Genomic DNA, 17,898 nt, shown 5'->3' with positions numbered 1-17,898 from the left:
ATATTGTAAATTTAGTACTTAATGTTTGGTTGTGGCTTTCTACGCCTAATAAGTTGGTGGTAAACGCAATGTTTTGGCAGGCATACCAACCAAGCGAGTTGCTGCAAGGGTGTGGAATTTTCGTTCGTATTCCATTATAATGTTACCTTGATTTCCTTCTTCTTAATTTAATTTTTAAATTAATTTGTTTAGTATGTGCGTGATATTTCGGCGTCCTGTTTTTATTTTGTCTCTTAATATGTATTTGCCTATTGTTGATTGGTGGCCTATGATTGGCCCTTTTCCTTAACAGACATAGCGCGTTTTCGTTGCCATGGGAATGCTAATATTGATGGATGGTGATGCTGATTGTTGATGGATGTGGGTGGAAATGAATTGATGTTCCTGTTATGAATTTAGTATTGTGGATGGTTTAACCTGTTTTTCTTTTAATTAAATTTGGCTTTTTTCTCTCCCTGCTGGCATACTTTCCTATCCCGTGTTGCGAACCTGATTTTTATTTTATTATTATTATTTTGGGGTAAACTTATTCTTGGAAACTTGATCGTGATATTCCACCCTTCCTTGTAGGAGTTCCTTGGAATATCCCCGCAAATAACGTTTTAGTATTAAGAAAAACTCAAGTGAAAATTGTTTTAAGCTTGAATAACTTATATGTTGGTGGTATGAACCTTGCAAAAAAATGTACTGGCAATTAAAGGATATCTTAAGGTTGAAGAGGCGATTAGAATTGTGTGTAGTCTTTGTTAATTTATTCATTAATTTATTTATTTTCTTATGAACGGTCGACCGTAGGATTTTGATCTTTGAGTACTAAGATTTTATGGTTTATTTCCAGCGAAGATTATTTTTTATTTAAATTTTAAGCTACTTAAAGTCTATTATTAAATCTCTCTTTGTTTCCAAGTAAGAGGTTGTTCTTTTTTGAAGTGCGTAGATATTTTACGATGATGACCAAGTCTCCATGTTATCCATCCCTCTGGTGTCACCGGGTCATTTATGGTGAGTACTTGTACATTTTTCTTATTTGCTATTTGTTTGGACTCACACGTTTCCACTACACTGATCTGTACATATCCATTTCATGCATGGTCAGAGCATTTGTGCTGTCACTTGGTGTAATTGTGTAGTTAAATGCGTTATGCGGTACACCATGAGAGTGCGATGCTTCGCCTTTCTTCTGCGCAGAGCTGCTGCTAGAAGTGCGTGTCGCCTGTCGAGAAGTCGGAGCTCTTTGTGAGTTGTACATTTTGCTCATTGCTCAGAGCGGTTAGAGAATAGAATCCAGTAATTAGTATGGAAAAGCTAGAGGTGAGTACAGTGGATTAGAAAATAGATTCAACAATAAACGCACCCGTTAATGTGGGCGCTGAACTATACAAGCTTATACAATTTGTACTACGGAATATGTACTTACGATTGGACGAACTAAGACCATGATGATGATGATGCTTGTTATTTAAAGGGGCTCAACATCTAAGGTCATCGGCCTCAACTAAGACCATTAGGTGTTATCTGCTTATGTGTGGGCGGACTAATTCCAGTGAGGTAAGTAATCACACCAAACACTATCTCGTACTTCTTCAGATCAGGAGCCCTCATGTTCGAGTGTCACGCGCGGTAAAAGTGCACCATAACGTTTGTGCGAGCCGCTAGTTGGGAGAAGTGTAAGTGTAATATGAATTAAAGCTACCCTAAACAATTGGACATATTTATTTTGTACTGAGAACTCATCTCCAACTATCATCCATTGTTTGAATTGCCGTTAATTTGTGAGAATGAACTATGTCTATTTAAATGTGTAATCTGCAATTATTACGTCAACAGCTGCGATTTTCCTCATTCGATCAATAAGCAACTCCACTGTGCGCGCGTGCGCACATCTCTCTAGAACTGGGCGCTCTGCGCTTGCTTCTTGCTTGCCTGCGTTCAGTGGCGTTGTAGAGGTGGGCTTTGTGTGAAACAGTTTCAAAATAACTGTTTCGCTTCTCCTTCCAAATAGTGTTAAGACACGATTACTACAGTGTTGTTGCACACTGCTATTCTAATAGTGACATAGAAACTACTGTACAGAAGGAATTAACATAAAAATAAATTGAACTAAACTGTTTTTGTCAGTGAAGTGATGCTGCGAGAGCTACAACCAATAATTAAACATCATTACTTTTTAATAACTTGTTTAATTGCTCTCGTTAATGCTTTTAAATAATTAAGTAAACATTGAGGTTAGATTATACTGGTAATTCTTGCATTTTAATTTGGCTTTTTCTCCTTGATACCAATATAAAAACACGCTAATACTGCTCATAAACAAATAAATTTCCAAACGGCTATTAGAAAATTTTCGGTCGTAAGTGGGACTCTGCCTGTGGCTGGGTCCAATGACTTGTTTTTAGCTTTGCTGTGTTTTTACAGTTTATACAGAATAACCTTTCCCAATGATACTAACATTTATTATATCCATTAATATTAAAAAGCCATAGATACGTACAGAAGAACTGTACACATAATTTTGGGGTGTGCCTTTAAAAATTGAGCTCAGTTAATTAAGAGGTACTAGTACTAAGACCAGGATGAAATTTAGATAAAGTGGTGGATTAAGTATGCCTACAAAAGTAATATAAACATTCATAATAGAAAACGAATTATCACAAAATTGGGGCACATACAGTGTATGAATAGAAGATATATCCTAGTTTAACTTAAATGACAGACACACAATAAAATGAATTAAAGAAAAACAATGATGTTAACATCGCCTCACTAGAGGGGGAGATGTAACAGATTTAAACAAATTTAAATTCTGCTTGTATAATCTGCAAGGATAGTTGTAAATATATACGAGCATGCTGAGAATATAAGTTAGGCCTACATTAGTTTTTAAAGAGTAATCAACATTACATGTAATATTTTATTTTCAAATTAAGATTAAATAATATAAAACTAATTACCAGAACATTGGAATACTTGACTTAAGTTAATATGATTCATTGTATGGATAGAAGCTATCCTTGTTAAATGATCTACATAGATTTAACTGGTAGACACAATAAACTGAATTAACATAAACACTATATTGGCATAGCCTTACTAGAGTGAAATACAAGTAATTTAAATTGTAAGTCGATCTGGGGAGATATTTACGAATATATACAAGCATGTTAAGAATGTACCTACATAATTTAAGGGCAGGGTTACATTATATTACAGCAATATTGCAGCTAACATTTTATGTACAAATTAAAATTAAATAATAGAAAACTAATTACCAGAAAACTGGGGTACCCGACATAGTTAATATGATTTAATGTGTGAAGAGAAGATATCCTTGTTAAATGATCTACATAGATTTAAATGGCCGACACAATAAACTAAATTAATGTAAATTCTGTAACTTCTGTTGCTCATTTATCTCAAGTTGCCATCGCATTTGTGATGCTTTCCAGCACAAGAATTCTAATTCTCCAATAATTCAAATTCTCGTTCACTACTGTACGAGGGTATTTACTCCTCTTATGTTCTTTCATAAAATAACATTTTAATCAATAATTACCTGCTTCTGCCCCTTCCGCCGCCCCTCATGGTATGACACATAACAATTACAAACAATACAGTTGGCTACACATTTAATAGATTTCAGATAACTTAATAATTTGTAGACTATAGCACAGAGCACTATTATAGAGAAATACACGTGCATAATATTATTTTGGAGCAACATCGAGCTTGAAGTGTAAAACTATAGGTTGCATATCGGCAACAATATTATTCTATTCATACAAGAATGCAAAGATCTACTTCCACTGTTGTTTTCACACAATTAACCTTTAAAGATATTTCCACAAATTGAACATCTAATTACTCCTCAGTAAGTAGATAGAAGGGCATTAAGGGGAACTTATTGGACAAACATACTTTCAGGCACAGCAAAACTCCATGACACTTCTCCAGAGAGATTAGAATGTTATGTAATAATAACAATAATTTCCACATCCCAGCTGTTGTTTAAAGAAAGACCTGTTAGAAAAACTTGGCGCTGTTTACATGTGAAAACTGCGACCTGAAACTTGTTAGTGGACTAGTAACATCGACGATTTTACCACTGAGAAAATTTACTATTGTATACATCGCCATGGATGGGCGCTGGCCCAAATCATGTGAACTCCAGAAAAATAGTGTGAAAATCGTAACATGAACGGTCAGAATAGGTGTGATACCACACATCCCAGGTGTTGTTTAAGGAAAAACCTGTTAGTAAAACGTGGCACAGTATACATGAGAAAAGTGCGACCTGAATCGTGTGTTAGTTGACTGGGTAACATGGACGATTTTACCACTGAGAAAATTTAATATTGTATACATCGCCATGGAGGGGCGCTGGCCCAAATCATGTGAACCCCAGAACAATAGTGTGAAAATTGTAACATGAACGGTCGGGCTAAGTGTGATAGACCCAATAACAAAACAATTACGTAAACCGTTTTATTGACTAATTTTGCACCAAACATATTATTCAATAAAATAGTATGTCAATACCCTGAAAACGTTCTTAGAATAGTCGACTCAATTAAAAGCTATAAAACGTCCACTGAAAAATATGCATAATATTTGGGGTGCAAAACACACATGGATTTGAAATTATGTGGCAAGCAATATGTACTTAATACATCTATCTGTTAAGAGTATTGTCAAAAATTGAACACAATGATTATCAATATAGCAAGCAAAATGTAACATGTATATGACACTTAGAAAAGTTCCAACTGGATCACATTCGTCGGGTTCTTCTGCCTTTATCAACAAAATAACGAGGACAGTTATTTGCTTTTGAAACCTTAGTAATTACCGTAAAATTGGAATTAGCCATAGTTCTATCTCCAATTTCTCCTCCTCCTTCAATAAATTAGCTCTTGGATTCAATATTAGTGGTTATCACAAAATCTGGGTCAGGGTTTGAATCATCATTCTAAGGTCAAACAGTCATCAAACAAGATGAGTCTTCAGTCATAAACATATCTGCATATTGAATATGAGGGTGTAGCCATCCTATAAAATCTTTCCTAAGATTAAGAATTCCAGAAAATAACACGCGCGTTACCGACAGAGTCCAAATATGTTTTCATAGCAAGTGTACTTACAAAAAGAAAAAACGACCAATGATTCATAACATCAGTGTAGATATTCACTAAGGTGAGCCACAATGTTTGTCCGAAAATTATTATTGTAATAAAAGGTTTTTAAATCATTTATTAAAATGGCTTTATCGTTCTGCAGTGTTAGCTGGTGAGTTCTTCTTAAGACAAAACTTCTACGAAACCTCCTACACTTATAATACAGAATCATCTATTATGGGGACTGAGTGAACAGGTGTTTAAAAAATGACCACCCTCGTTACATGAGTGAGAGAGGTTCCACCAAAATCTTCAGAAGAACGTCCCCGTTCCACATCACAAGTCGGCATATGTGGTTTCAGTGCACGCTTGAGAAAATTTACATTCACACTGAGAACACCTGCGTGACCGTAGCTTGGGAGGACTCACCGGTTGTTTTCCAAATTGCTTCTTCCCTAAATCTTTTACCTCATTCATTACACCAGAGTGAACGTTTTCCGTTATAAGTGACCGTGTGCATTTGAACAACAGGGCCCGGTTTCTTCAACGAATGTTAAGTGTTAACTCTGCTGTTAAGGAGACTTAAGACATATTTTAACAAAATGGTCGTCTCATCAAGGATTGTTAACTCAAACAAATTGTTAATACATGTGTTAAATTAACCTGGCAGCAGCCCTGTGTTAAACCTCTTAACAACTGCTAAAAGTTCTAAATTGAGGCATGTAGAAGACGTAAGTTTGAAGCTTTACTGCTGTATGAAGACTATTTATAAACTGAAGAAGGCAAAGGACGACCCATACTAATGAATAACTACTTTCTAGAGTTGTCAGAAGATATATTTCTAATTACCAATGTCATAATGAACAAGTTACCAGCAGATATTGAAAAGAGGTTAGAGTTTCCAAAAGTGAGGACAAATATCATGAGGCAGGATACGCTTCGGACCACATGGAGGTGATAGAACACTAAAAAGCGAACATATTTTACACAAACTTGTCAGGTCTGCAACCTAATAATTTCCGAAAAATTTATGGATCCCCCGATTCTAATGCAACACCTATGTACTTACAGAGTTGCAATCTCGACAAGTCAACCATTGGCCGAGTGGTCATCATACTTATCTCCGAACCGTGACGACTTGAGTTCGGGTCCCACCAGAGCAGTGGCGGTGCGTTCTATATGTTCAGTGGTTCAGTGAACCCCCTAGAAATAGATAAATCTATGTAAAATGGTTTATTACAGCCTATTCCTTTAATAAACTCTGTATATCCACGCACGTAGCGGTATTTTTGACATCAACACTCTATTGCTCTTCGGAACCAACGAAGAGGTTCAATTTCAGGACTGCGCGAGCGGGGCCGTGAGACGTAAGGAGGGTGCACAAGGCGAGGGGCTGTGAGGAGCAGGGAAAACATAGCCCAGGAATCGCTGGCGACTGGACCAGCGATACACACGAGTTATATCGAGCAGTTCCGAAATTAGTCGAAGCAGAGTCAGAGAGCGCGGTTCAAAGTTTGCCGTATGTGGTAGGTTTTGGAGGGGTTTTAATTTGACGGTTTTGCAATTCTGATGTAATTAACCGCAATGAGCCAGAATATTTCGGAAACTACGTTTTGTATAGCATCAATAGGCGTACGTAGCCTAAGTTTATGTAATTAATGAAACGTTTCATTAGTAAGTGGCGATTGTTTTAAGAGGAAGTACAACCATCCTCTACATAACACTAAATACAGAAAAGAAATGGAAGGGATCCTACACTTCGAAAATGAAGGTGTAGGCCAAATAAAAACAAAGGCCACGAAGGGCGTGAAAATTAAACACTCCGTGGGTCTCGAGTGCCCTAATACCGTCGGGGTAGTAAAAGAACAAGGCTTGATCAAGGGAGATCGGTAGGATAGATGAAAGTGAGGAGCCTGGTGCAAGTAAATGGAAGCAATGCCAGGACTCAGCAAAGGGCCCCGTGGTTGCCAACCCACGCTCCCAAGTTGAGCGCCCCTGGAGCTTTTCATTAGTAATGCGTGTTTTACGAAAAGTAAGCAGCAAAATACGTCAATACATAAATAACAGTAGTCTGCCTAACATGTTCTTGAAGAAGTTATTTGTACGCAAGCAACGTCTCCAAAAATCAGAAGAAATTGGATCGGCTTTAAGTAATTGCACCTCATATTGTCCGTCTTTCATCTTAATTGTTTTGGTAACTTCTTCGAGCTGTAGCCGTGTACCTTCAAAGGAAAGTCGCGTTTCTAATCAAGCAATGTCACTATTTTACATCTACGTAAACATCAAGTAACAATAAATCTCAACACGTTATTTTCGACAGCAGTGAACCCCCAGACGCTTTATCCACGCGCCGCCACTGCACCAGACATACTTATTAAAATACATATTATTGTTTCAGGGTATGTGAAGGTAAAATGCAAATAAAATGAATAATCAAATTGCAGTGGCACTTTATTTTCTACCTCAAATTAATATATATATATAGAAAGAGATCCAGCAGTAACTGTGAGAACGTTTAGGCGTATATTAATTTCAGGTAGAAAATATAACTCTACTGCAATTTGCGTAATATTTTTGTTCCAATTTTTATCTTGACGTTCCCTCAAATAGTAATTTAATCGTCTTCTTCTTTATCTGTTTACCCTCCAGGGTCGGTTTCCTCGGACTCAGCGTGGGCCTTAAGGGCAGTGTCCTGGAGCTTCAGACTCTGGGTCAGAGATACAACTGGTGAGATGACAGTACCTCGTCCAGGCGTCCTCACCTGCTATGCTGAACAGGGGCCTTGCTGGGGGATGGGTAGATTGGAAGGGATAGAGAAGGATGAAGGAAGGAAGCGGCCGTGGCCTTAAGTTACGAGAAGTGGGAAATCACGGAAAACCACTTCCAGGATGACTGAGGTGGGAATCGAACCCACCTCTAATCAGTTGACCTGCCGAGGCTGAGTGGACCCCGCTCCAGCCCTCGTACCTCTTTTCAAATTTCGTGGCAGAGCCGGGAATCGACCCTGGCTCTCCAGGATTGGCAGCTAATCACACTAACCACTACACCACAGAGGCGGACATTTTAATTTATTTTGTTCAAAAATCATAGCTGCGACGAGACTCGAATTTACGTCTACGAGGTTCGCAGACTTGGCCATCACTCCGCCCCGCTGTGTTACAAGTCCCTTGCATTGGAATCGGGGATTCATCAATTTATCGGAAGTTATTAGGTTGCGGACCTGACATGTTTAAGTAAAATTTGTTCTCCTTTTAGTGTTCTACCACCTTCACTTTGTCCGAAGCGGATCCTGTTTAATGATATCTGAACTCTTTTTTCGAAAACGAAAGCCTGTTGACTTAAACCCTTTTACACAAGTTACCGCTGAGTGTCTCCCCACAGGTACATTGAGACTCGGTGAAATCGGTTGACCGAAGGGTCTGACCTCTACTTGTTAGATATTATGCTTGATACACTTATCATGTAATTGTAGGCAACTATGTTCACGAGTGCAACAAAAAGTGGGTAGAATCCTGCAAAGAATTCCTGCTGCCATTGTAGCATTACATTATTTTCCCCGCAATAAAATAATGCCAGAAAACCATTCAAAAGACATCAAGTATCACGTTTTCCCGGTGATAAGAATATGAGAATAGGCTATATCGAATGTTGTGATCTAACAGTCTGTTCTTTTATTTTTAAGCACATTCGCATAATTTAAAATTAGAATTAAATGAAATATAATCTCGCATTTATCATAACGCTTTTGTTCCTCTTACTTAACATGTTTACGTCTTACCGGTCACCGTCAACCATAACCTAAAATAAAGTCAACCATGTGTCCATTTCAGCACACCACTAGGAGCGCTTTATGTAAAGAAACAAAGGACGCCCACTGCCAAACGCGTTCAGAAATCTCACTGAAATGTGTTAATTTGTCTTTAACAACTGTTTCGTAACCAATGTTGGAAACGTGTTCGTGAAACAGGGCACTTTTAAACAAAGTGCTAAATTAATAACAATTGTTAGTTAACATGTGTTAAGTAAAATTTTACATGCAGTTGAAGAAACCGGGCCTAGATAACTTGAATTACTTAATGTCACATTATTTACAAATTTGTAGGCGCCCAGCAATATGAGAAAGGCAGGTGTGGTAGAAGACGAGATAAAAGGGGAAACACTCACCAAAAGAGTGCGGAAGCTCTACAATATCTTTAAGCAGTTGCTCATTAAGCGTGCAATTTTCACGAAATCTCTTACTACATTATCTACGGGAGTATGAGCGAAATTCAGTATGTATGAAGAGGTGTTTCCCAAAATTATACATGCAGGAAATGCGCTACGACAGCCAAGAAAGGAGTGACATCAGTCGAAACGTTCACCATGAGATTACAGAGGATTATACATGTCTTTTAGCAGGTGCTCATAAGATGTGCACTTTTCACGAAAATTTTTCCACAGTTACGGCAGTTTGGGCGACAGATGTTTCCGAAAAATACGAGGGCAGATCAAATAATAAGTTGCACTTCCCAGTTATGGCCATTTATTACACCACCTATACAACAGCAACACGACTATAACGACATACACTGTAACGTCACTTTTCCACATAATTTCCAAGAGACACCAAATATTTCTGCGAACGCACAACCAACTTGTCGATGCAGGATGCATAGAAATTTCCTACAGCGTTCTGCAACCACACGGAGACAGCGGCCTTCACCTCGGTCTGGAAACGCCGACCACCGAGCTCCGTTTTGAACTTACCGAACAGATGAAGGTGACATGGCGCTAGGTCAGGACGGTAGGGTGGATGTTGCCAGACCTCCTACTTGAAACGCTGTAGCGGTTCTCTCGTTTGGCGGGCCTTGTGAGGTGTTGCGTTATCGTGCAACAAAATCACACCGGGGCTCAATTTCCCCCGGCGCTTCTCTTTCATCGCTTTACGTAACCGGTGCAACGTTAGACAATATGACGCCACGTTGATCGTCGTTACTTTAGGCATGAATTCCACGTGCAGCAAACCCTCCATGTCAAAGAACATAGTCGCCATAACCTTACCGGCTCACGGTTGAACCTTGGCCTTCTTTCGTTGTGGTGATGAGGGGTGCACCCATTCCACTGATGTTCTCTTCGTTTCGGGGTGACCCACGTTTCGTCGCCTGTGACGATTCGCCGCAGAAACCCCTTGCCGACTGCGGCATAGCGTGGCAAAAATGCCAGGAATGATTGGAAACGTTGTCCCTTGTGCTCATCAGTGAGATGTGGAACCCATCTTTGACACAGCTTAGGATATCCAAGGTCCTCGTGAACAATGGCGAACACACTGCTATACGACATGTTCAGCTGCGTAGGGATTTCTCTGTTTAATGCACCGGTAGTGTCTAATGATCGCATTCACACTGTTGACCTTTGCACGGGTCATGGACGTTGCGAGCCTGCCTTCGCGATGGTTGTGCGTGGTATCCGTGCGCCAGGCTTCGAATTGCTGACACCACTTTACGATATCCAGCCGGAAAATGGCCCGCTCCCCATACACGGCACGCATTTTACGATGAATATCCGTGCAATTCTTTCTTTTGGCCCATAGGAATCGGGTTCCATCCATCCATCCATCCATCCATCCATCCATCCATCCATCCATCCATCCATCCATCCATCCATCCATCCATCCATCCATCCATCCATCCATCCATCCATCCATCCATCCATCCATCCATCCATCCATCCATCCATCCATCCATCCATCCATCCATCCATCCATCCATCCATCCATCCATCCATCCATCCATCCATCCATCCATCCATCCATCCATCCATCCATCCATCCATCCATCCATCCATCCATCCATCCATCCATCCATCCATCCATCCATCCATCCATCCATCCATCCATCCATCCATCCATCCATCCATCCATCCATCCATCCATCCATCCATCCATCCATCCATCCATCCATCCATCCATCCATCCATCCATCCATCCATCCATCCATCCATCCATCCATCCATCCATCCATCCATCCATCCATCCATCCATCCATCCATCCATCCATCCATCCATCCATCCATCCATCCATCCATCCATCCATCCATCCATCCATCCATCCATCCATCCATCCATCCATCCATCCATCCATCCATCCATCCATCCATCCATCCATCCATCCATCCATCCATCCATCCATCCATCCATCCATCCATCCATCCATCCATCCATCCATCCATCCATCCATCCATCCATCCATCCATCCATCCATCCATCCATCCATCCATCCATCCATCCATCCATCCATCCATCCATCCATCCATCCATCCATCCATCCATCCATCCATCCATCCATCCATCCATCCATCCATCCATCCATCCATCCATCCATCCATCCATCCATCCATCCATCCATCCATCCATCCATCCATCCATCCATCCATCCATCCATCCATCCATCCATCCATCCATCCATCCATCCATCCATCCATCCATCCATCCATCCATCCATCCATCCATCCATCCATCCATCCATCCATCCATCCATCCATCCATCCATCCATCCATCCATCCATCCATCCATCCATCCATCCATCCATCCATCCATCCATCCATCCATCCATCCATCCATCCATCCATCCATCCATCCATCCATCCATCCATCCATCCATCCATCCATCCATCCATCCATCCATCCATCCATCCATCCATCCATCCATCCATCCATCCATCCATCCATCCATCCATCCATCCATCCATCCATCCATCCATCCATCCATCCATCCATCCATCCATCCATCCATCCATCCATCCATCCATCCATCCATCCATCCATCCATCCATCCATCCATCCATCCATCCATCCATCCATCCATCCATCCATCCATCCATCCATCCATCCATCCATCCATCCATCCATCCATCCATCCATCCATCCATCCATCCATCCATCCATCCATCCATCCATCCATCCATCCATCCATCCATCCATCCATCCATCCATCCATCCATCCATCCATCCATCCATCCATCCATCCATCCATCCATCCATCCATCCATCCATCCATCCATCCATCCATCCATCCATCCATCCATCTATCTATCTATCTATCTATCTATCTATCTTCGCACTGTATTCAAATGTAGGAGATATTAAAATTGCCAGTATTTGATTTATCATTATCATTATTTCATTTGTATATTTATTCATAATATTTTAAACTGGAAGGTATCCATATGTGATATGAGTAATTTGTTTTGTACAAACGGAGGGGAAACAGTCGTAATTACAACTCGGAAATTTTTATGAGTCATGCGGACATCCCTGGGTCCGATGGGGTGATTATGTTAACCCATTGCTGTACAAATATTTTCCTTGAGAAATGCACCTTGGAATGCGATTATTTTCTCTTCATTTTATGTTATGGTTTCAAAAGCATCAAACTAACAACAGTACACCTTGAAACATCCATCCATGTGCATTTGTTCCACTTCCTGATTCCACACTCAAAACAGAATTTACACCTCCTTGATGTGGCTGATTTACTTGCTGTAGGAGCGATCATTTCGGGAAAATGGTCTCAGTGCATTCCCTGTAGTCTCATTGATGTAATACTTTGAGATGAAGGGTGACATCTTCCAGAATTTCATTCGTATTGCACTGGTTTCCTTGCAAATTCCCTCCCCGAAAGTGTCACCAAGGAACTGACTCACAACATCATATTCTTAAGCATTATCACCCAGACGCTTCCTGACTACAGTATTTAGCTCCCGAACAATTGCACACGCATTGCCCTTTGGAAAATTATTGGCCAAACTCCAATTTTGAATTGTTGGATGCAGTAAGGTTATGTACGAAGTTATCTTCATCCTCACTATCACGTTCACAGTGGAGTCACAGTTCTCAGACGCAGTATCACTGCTACAACTACTATTACATAATTCTGAGATATCTTCTCAGCACTATCAAGCGGGTCTCTCCTCCTCCTCCTCGCAATGTTTACATGACATCTTGCTCCGTGGTAGCATTCATTTCATAATAATAATAATGTTATTTGCTTTTCGTACCACTAACTACTTGTTACGGTTTTCGGAGACGCCAAGGTGCCAGAATTTAGTCCCACAGGTGTTCTTTTGTTAAATCTACCGACACGAGGCTGACGTATTTGAGCACCTTCAAATACCACCGGACTGAGCCAGGATCGAACCTGTCAAGGCCAGCGCCTCAACGTCTGAGCCACTCAGCCCGGCAGCATTCATTTCGTGAACAAGATAACCAACTTTAGAAGCAAAATAAACATTGACAAAATAGCCTTCGGATAATAAGACACTAGAACAGACGTACACAGGGACAGTTGTACCCGTCAATGATTGTTAATGAATGTGGAACTCTTCACGGCTATACTCGTCATTGTAGCGGAATGGGTTAACGTTGTTGACGGGAAGTTCCTATGAGTCATGTGAATAGCCCAGAGTCAAATGAGGTGGCCTTGTTGAAGTCATGAGATCCGGAAGAGGTTCGGGGCGCATCTTGACGATATCTTTTACAAGTGATTGGATGGCCAGGATCAGCCCAGACGTATCATGTAAGAGTTCTATATAGGCATGTGATTTAACGGCGAGAAGCATACTAGACTTGGCTTGATACTGGAATTTGAACTTTGGTAGAGAAAACTTGACTTCAAACAGCGGAGGAGAGATGCACCTTGTAGAAACCTGGTTTTACTGTGTTTGTGAAGTGTGGTAACAACCTACAACTGAGGAGTGCTTAGGCACTTGGTATTGTATGTTGGTGAGAGGTATGGGGTGCTGTATTTCAGACTTTCCACAATTTATATTCCGGAACAACAAGCGTGTGTTGGTCGAGTGATGTACCTTTAAACCAAGTGTTAGAGTCAGTGAACACAGTATTAGTGTGATATAACAGGTGCCATTAATGAGAATATGCAAGTTGTGTTGATACACAGACAGTGAAGGGTACTTCCATACGTATGTGCTTTATTCAATGGGTTTACTGCAAGCGATGGCTTGGTCCTCGCTTTTGGTCTCCCACTGGTTTATTTATTTATGTGTAAACATGGTGTCTACCAGCAATATATTTTGAGTGTATTTTATGTATATTTTGTTCTGTTGACGAGGTGCCTATCACGGATACTTTTCAGAATACACTTAACTATTTTGAAATCAGTGGAGTCATTGATGAAGCTAGCAGAAGTCCCTACCTATTGAGTAGTTTCCCGAAGGCTAGGAAAGGCTTGAAGAAGATGTACCAATACACAGCCTTATGTTCACGCCGTGGTAGAGAAAGGATTATCATGCTCTACTAAAATTCGAGGAATCCATTCTGGTGAACTCTGACGCCTATACTGTGAACATTTGCAAATACCATGTTATTAATTTATTTTATTTTAATTTTTAGTAATTTATTTAGATAGATTTAATTGGACGCCGAAGCGTGAGGCGATTAATTATTTTATTCGCATTTGAATTTACTTTAATCATATTGGAATGGTTAATTATTAACATCTATTTACAAATGGCGGCCTGCGTGAGGCGTTCAAGTATTTTCCTTGATTTCAATATTTTAGTAATATGTATAATGGTTATTAATGATTTTAATTTTTTATTCACATATACTACAATAGGTGTGTTAAGATATTGTATATCCAGTTGGCACTCTTCAATTATCTTCCTACCGCATCTACTACGACTATCTCTAGTATGCATAAATGGGTCTTCCTGAGTAGAAGTCTTATCTGGGCAGTATGCGTACTTCGCTGGTCAGGAAGATGTGACTTGTTAGAAAACTTACTGCCACACTGATAACAGGAATTTGGGCGACTACCAGTATGCATCAACAGGTGTTTCCGAAGTCTTGCCTTTTTATTGACGCTCACCAGTATGTGTAACTAAAGTGCCTCCTAGGACATGACTTTTAAGTAAACTTGGAACCACATTTATCACAATAATGAGGACCCTCAACAGTACGTGTAACTAGATGGTAATGAAGTCTTGATTTTCTGGAAACCTCTTTACCACACTGATTACAGGATAAGGACGCTCACTAGCATGTGTATCGAGATGTTTCCGAAGACCTGACTGTCGAGTAAACTTAGAACCACATTGATCACACGAATGTGGACGCTCACTAGTATGTGTGACCAGGTGTCTCCGAAGACTTGACTTTTGAGTGAATTTAGAACCACACTGATCACAGGAATGTGGACGCTCACCAGTATGAACATATTGATGTTGCCGAAGACTAGACTTTTGAGTGAATTTAGAGCTACACTGATCACAGGAATAAGGACGGACACCAGTATGTCTAACCAAGTGTTTCTGAAGACATAGATTTTCGGTAAACATCTTACCACACTGATTACAGGAATATGGACACTCACTAGCATGTGTAACCTGGTGTCTGCTAAGACCTGACTGTGTAGTATATACAGAACTACACTTATCACAGGAATACGGACGCTGAGCAGAATGTGCAGGCAGGTGACGCCGAAGACCAGCCTTTTCAGTAAACTTATAACCACATTGACCACAGGAAAAAGGACGCTCACCAGAATGTGTAATCATGTGACGCCGAAGATTTGATTTTTTTGTGAATTTAGAACCACACTGATCACAAGTATAGGGCCGGACACCAGTATGTGTAACCAGGTGTTCCCGAAGATTTAACTTTTCGGAAAACGTTTTACCACACTGATTACAGAGATATGGACGCTCACTAGTATGTGTGACCAGGTGTTTCCAAAGATGTGTCTTGCGAGTGAATTTAGAACCACACTGATCACAGGAATGTGGACGCTCACCAGTATGAACATATTGATGTTGCCGAAGACTTGACTTTTTAGTGAATGTAGAGCCACACTGATCACAGGAATAAGGACGGACACCAGTATGTCTAACCAAGTGTTTCTGAAGACATAGATTTTCGGTAAACATCTTACCACACTGATTACATGAATATGGACGCTCACTTGCATGTGTGACCTGGTGTCTGCTAAGACCTGACTGTGCAGTAAACACAGAACTACATTTATCACAGGAATGTGGACGCTCACCAGCATGTTGACGCAGGTGACGCCGGAGAAGCGGCATCCGAGAAAACTCAGAACCACATTTATTACAACAAAGTGCCTTTTGTTTAAAAGGATGCATTGGGCTTTGATCAGAGTCGGACAACATGTGTAGGTTGCAATCATTACACGAGGGCAAAGTGCACATAACCTCACCTCCTTCATTCCATATGATACAACTACTGTTACGTGTACTCACTTGCCCCCCGGTCATTAATGTTATGTTCCCAAAGCTAGAAGACAGAAAACAAAAAAATATAACATTTTACAATTAACATCACAAAATCAAATACAATATCCAGAAGCAAACGCAATATATGTACCAATATTGCTTCTTATCACATACCATAGCACTACAAATCTCATCTCAACAATATCAGATAAAAGCTCTAACACAATAGCCCATATAATTTCCAAATGTCAAATAGAATATATGATAAGTTTGCGCTTAACCACAGCACATCGAAACAATTCAACTTTGTTTTAACTGAGACTCAAAATATTTAGGATGCCAAATAAGAACTAATATTTTACTAGGTTCATCCTTAGTGAAGTTACATGTTGACAAGATTTATCTATCATCTACAGGGACATTGACAAAGGCTTCTGGGCCGTATGGCGTCGAATTTCTGAGATACGTATGTATACTATAAAGCCGGGAAGAAATTACTGACAGAAGCTCCTCAGGTACTTCAACTGAGCTAGTACCTGTTAACACATCAAGGTAAAAAAAAGAATATGAATTAGGGTGAAATTCTGTGCGCTCTTCAGAAAGATGAACTACAAATCTCAGAACAAGAAATGGGGCAGAAACTGTAACAGCAGTAAGGTGGTAGTCCTTGATCTCTTCATCAGAGGATTCGTGCCATGCTATATTCTTAAGACTCAGTGGTCGGGATGTATTAACACAAATTTGTATATCTTAGGAATATCAGCAGATTGAGTAACAAGATACATATTGAACATCAAAGTAATAGATAGGAAATCAGGCTGAATTTCAGGGCCAACCATTTACAAAGAGTTACCAGCTATACCATTTCAAGATTTACACCTGTCAAACTCAACTCTTGGCTTGGTTGTCATGCTAGAATATTTGAGCACACAATGATGGGGCATATGAAAGCTTGATGAGTTCGAAGTCACAAGCGGTACGTTTCCCATGTGCCCCGTTTCACTGTATTCATGCATGAAACTTACATGCAGCTGTTTAAAATCTGAAAAACTAGAAAACTTATTTTCAATGTGTTCGATTATTTTAACAGCATTATGCTTAGAGTAAGCTGCAGGTGACACTTCAAGACGAATAGGAAGTTTGTCATTAAACCTACCAGAAACATCCATTTGATCATTATTCAAGAAAATGTCCTTCACATGCCATTTCTTCGGGAGTATGAAAAAGTTGATGGAGTTCTTCAAGCTTCCAAAACCTTTGCAATTTTGTGTAAAGAGAATCAAGATTTATAAGCCCAGCATACCGAACCTTGGCGTTATTCCTTACACAATACTCAGGGATGGTGCCTGACAATCCCCAACCAAATTTGGTCATCTAACAAGATGAGATAACCTTTCTTATCTATATATATAAAAGCAAGTCGGGCTGGAGCAATGTATATATAAATATTTAAAAATGGAAAAAGACGTGAATTAATGACGCACTTCCAGAAATCTCAGAAATTTGAAACTTGGTACGGGAGAAGCTGATGACCCCAGGATACCTAGAAAAATCGGAAAT

The sequence above is a fragment of the Anabrus simplex genome, chromosome 10, assembly GCF_040414725.1.
Source record: "Anabrus simplex isolate iqAnaSimp1 chromosome 10, ASM4041472v1, whole genome shotgun sequence".
NCBI classification, from domain to species: Eukaryota; Metazoa; Arthropoda; class Insecta; order Orthoptera; family Tettigoniidae; genus Anabrus; species Anabrus simplex.
The sequence above is the reverse complement of the archived record's forward strand: the minus strand, read 5'-3'. Positions refer to the sequence as shown.